We start from the raw sequence: 4,990 nt of genomic DNA, 5'->3' as shown, positions 1-4,990 counted from the left end.
AGCAAGTGGTAGATACGTGGAACAGCCTCCCAGCAGCATTTAAGAAGAGACCAAAGACTGGTTAAAGCCTGAGTCTTTACAGCAGGAAAAATGGACCGAATGGGTCTCATCTGCTGTCAAATTCTATGCAAGCATAGAGATAGCTAAATAGTAGAAGCGGTTATATACAAAAATAAAAATATATATATATTTTCCCCCAATTATGTCACCTGCATTCAACATTCAAAGGGTCATTTGTCCTTTTTATTAGCTACGCTATTCTGCGTCTTTCCATATACAGATCCCTACCAACATACAGGGATCTCACTTTTATTTTACATTTATTGTTATTTTCTTACTGAGATTCTACACGAGGTAAAGTCTTCGTGTTTAAATATAAATATCGCATGTACATTGAAACAGGAAAGATTTCATGCATGGAAGTGAGAAATAGCGTGTATCTCGATAAAAGTGCTTTTAGAGATTGTATCTTATGTGCGAATGGCATTTTATTGGACATATTAAACGGGCAGGTAGAATTTGATGTCAGATAAGAGCTACTTTTCTACGATTTTCCATTTGTTTGGAATATTTTATATTTTATTGTATACATTTCAGGCCATACATGGTAGTGATACCGTATTCTTCTCCTATTCTACACGTGCTTCCTGAGGAGAAGTTTGATGACTGCAACAAGGCTTAAGAATGTAAAGGGGTTTTTTGGTGTGTTTTTTTATTTTTTTTTTTGAAGCCCAAACCGCCAGTAAATGTAAAATATCTCCTGTCAGGATTAGTAAACCTTGACATTTATGTGAGGTCATAAAAACATGTCATTTCACATAGAGAAAACACGCATGCTAGCAGTAATCATATCACATCGATGCCAAGGTCCTGCTTCAACCAACAGAGCAACAGCGCCCTCTAATGGTGAAAATACAAACCTACAAGGATGGTGGGAAAATGTTACATTTACTCGTTTAATCCAAAGGACTATTCGGGGTCCCTGCATTCTTTAACACAGAATGAAGCCCAGGACCTGGAGATGTGGGCTGCCGGGTAACATTGGACACTCGCAAACCGGTACCGAGATTACCAGAGCCTGTTTACCCCAATATCTAAAAACCAGGTTAAAAAGGCATAAAAAGTATAGGTAGAGTAAGATTGTATCCAGGTTTATTTGTTGGGAAAGCGTAAAAGCACCCCCTTTTGGCACAAGGGAAAACCTCTGCACATTTTTTTCATATCATATCACAGTTGGTTTGAGAACTACATCTCCCATAATGCTCTTTCGGCTTAGGGCCTGGCTGAGGAGTATGGGAGATGTAGTCCTGCAGCAGCTGGAGGGCCGCAGCTTGGAAACCCCTGCCTTATACACACACACACACCTCCAACCCCCTACATTTTGACCATAACCTCATATGTACCAGAATATATATATATAATCCTAAAAAGTCCATCAGACTAAGAGAAGGGAAGCTGCCCCAAATAATGGATTTGCCCCCTTTCCCCATATAGACTCTATTTCAAGTGTAATTTCGTTTTGTGTTTCCCTTTTATTTGGCCACCCTTTGCTTGCCAAATTTTAAGCATGAAAATGTTATTGTTACAGATTTTAAGGACAATATTAAAAACGGCACAGGAGAAAAAAAATTGTATAATGCAAATTTTAATGACAATATATACATAGCTTTAAAAGAAACATCGTAAACATTCTAAAAAAAATAAATACATTATGATACAAAATTCACATATGCATATAGAATAAGCAGTGAATACTTACAATATGTGAGCATTTTAATCGGTCGAAGTACCCAAGACAACATGTTAAATTGCATTGCGCCTACATAATGCCCCTTCATGTCTAAAACGATAGCCGCCAACATGCCAGAATCTCAGGACTGCGATCCACGTATCAGTGCAACAGAGCAGCAGTGCGATATTACTTCACGGGAGATGGATACAGGTGGACATGAGCGTACACCGGTCACATGGATAGTTATCGGTCACATGATAAAGTTTGATAAAGAAAAGCTGGCTGAAGCTCCCATCATCCTCAGGCACGTGACCACCGAGATAGACACCTAAAGGCTCTGCATTATTAGGCACGAAACTGATATCTGCCATCAGGCAGGTTTATTCGCTATACCCGGAGTACACCTGCCAAATAATCCCAATATCACGCTGAGCGCCATTGTTTCACGATGAAAAATGTTTGGGTTATGGCCTTACAAAAAACTGACATCATTAATGTAATAGTCTATAGGAGAGTTTTATCGGTTAATTATGAATGACAAGAATTAGAACATGAGAAAAAAAGTACTGAAACCTGTGGAATCCCAGCGATGCTGAATGTAAACCGAACCCCCGGTGACGGATTCCCTGGAAGCCGAGGAAATCTAAAGTTGTGTCAAGAAACAACACGCTTAACCAATCAAAAAAGTACAGCCATCAAAAAATGATAAAAAATATGAGCCAAACCAATTCAGTGCTGGGGGGGGGCACACATTTGCCAGACGGTTAACACTTTATAGTGAAAAACTTTTTTCCCATAAAAAAAGTAATGAAGGAAAAATAATGGTGGGTTTTGTCATTTTTTTGGGCAAGCGCACTGCAGAAACATTTCAAACTGTAAAATTCTCTTAAACCGACAGTATCGTATGTCCTTAGAATGTTATTATACATAGCGTTTCCTGCTATAAAGGAGTATTAAATAATATGAGCTATCCTTAAAACAGGAGAAGCGTTACACGATGACCTAGGGGCCGGACGTAGGGCCAGATCACCAAGCATGAAGCCTGAGAACGCTAGGAAGCAGCCATTCCAACAACACCTTCAGAATTCTAATTTTAAGAAAGATTAACTGGGTTTCTTCCGCGCCTTCCTAGGAAGCTCTTTTTTGAGGGTTTTAATTTTTTTTTTAAACACTTACTTATTCTGCTACAAATCTGAATAAAAGGCTTGTGAAAATCTCTGTTTTAACACACACTAAATAAAAATAATAAAACCACCTAATACCAGCCGCACATCTATAATATCGGATCTTGTGTCCAGCGTACAGGGTTTGGGTTTCTTTGTCACCGCCGTTCCTTGCACCTGCGCAAACAGTGCTTTATATCGTTCAAGTATTTTAAAGTAACTTTGTGAAGTTTCGGCCCCTACATTCTAATGGAGACAAATAACCCCCCACCGGCTGCTCCCCCCCAACCGGCCAACGTTTCTGATCGCAGTTACCTTAAACATACGGTGTATTTAGAGAAAGTAAAAAAAGATACTCGGTTCCACAGTGATCTGGTATCTGGCGGCTCACGCTGGGGACACAACAAAACATAAAGGGTTAACGGAATCCCGTGGAGCGAAAGGTCCGATTCCTACAGGTTTCACATCCTCCTCAACATACAACGCTACGGACTGGACCACCGGGACTCACAGAACATCACTTCTTATATTGTGTAGTGTCGCGTGGGAAAAGTGATTGACACCATTAACAATGAGAGGCGCGTACAGCGCCGAGTATACAGTGACACCTCCCCCCCCCCACAACGTCAACCGCAACAAAGTGAAACAAACACACATCTCACAGAACGAGGACTGGCTAGAACAACGCATTTTGGCACTCAAAAGCACATCATGTAGGGTTTCCCAGAGCCGCGGAGACAGCTTTTAGGGATGCCGGTGCCGGCGACTGAAGAACCGCACGTAGTTTTACTCTAAAAGCAACGACCTGTTGGTGATCCGCAGAGAAGACAACAATTACATCTCAACACAACCGCCAAAGACACTCAATGGAGCTGGCCTCCATAACTCTTTAACTCACACCGAGACTCGCCTACAACTCATTGAGGCTTACTCACTATAGCGAGAGTTTTGGTTTGAACTCCCTCGCGTCACCATTCGTTACGAAGGGCAGGTTTTCCAGGTTGACCCTGCACAATGTATAATTTAATGTGTAAGGGGACCGAGGTTGGACCTGCATGGTTACATAGTAGACCGAAGGAGTCCAAGCTCAAACTCTCCCATTAGTAAATAAACCAAACCGAGTCTTAAAGTCAGGAGCGCTTTAAAGGGCCGCTAGGGGCCACATACATTTATATGCATAAAACAAACCTCGTGTGGATAGACGATACTAGACAAACAAAAATGCCTTTTCCCCCACGCGCTTGGGATCTATTCTATCTCGATAACCACAGTTTATTGTATATCACTAACGATGAATGATTTCACACACGATATTCCCATTACTGGCAGATATATATATATTTTGCTTCATGCAACAGACAGGTTTGGCTAGTGACAGCTCACACTTCTAAGCCATAATCTTGTATTTTATTTTGGTTTCAGATGACGATAATTATAATAATAATAATAATTAGTCCTATAAAAATATAATTTTACCTACTTGGTAAAAATCATTGTATGGTACCTTGAAGAGGATAAAATAATAAAAAAAAAAAATCCCAAAAGCAAAATACTGAATTATTTGTACAATAGGTACAAACATAATACAACATGTTTATATACAAGAGAAGTTACTTGAATGCACGGAGACTCCAAAGCAACTCCATCCGTAGCGCGACCACCTCAATGCCAGGATGAGGGGGGAAAGCCGGTCAGTACGAAGAGGTCGTTCTTTGCGCTCTGAACCTAAAAAGCATGTCAATTACGCAGATTTAAGGAGATCTATGAATCTGGAGACCCGCTTTAGAAGCTAAGTGGTGGCTCTAAAGGTAACATCGACTAGATATCCACAGTGATATTACGTATAGTGTCTTAGAGCCATACATGACCGCTATATTGCAGGCCAGGCATCTATTGGCTTTAGCGCATGGCGTCTTTGTCCTGCGCCATGAAGCTAAGCTACTTGTGCGATGGACCGAATGCTTCGTCTTTTCACTCCCAATAATGTGTTTCGTGCGAACGAAAAGAAAAAAAAAAAGAAAATATACAGCGTTTAGGTCTTTGAAATTATTCGTAACTCTGGATCCGAAGCAGCGGACTGAACGGAAGGGTTGCT

Source organism: Spea bombifrons, chromosome 8 (assembly GCF_027358695.1).
Source record: "Spea bombifrons isolate aSpeBom1 chromosome 8, aSpeBom1.2.pri, whole genome shotgun sequence".
Classification (NCBI taxonomy): domain Eukaryota; kingdom Metazoa; phylum Chordata; class Amphibia; order Anura; family Pelobatidae; genus Spea; species Spea bombifrons.
Note: the sequence above shows the minus strand (reverse complement) of the source record.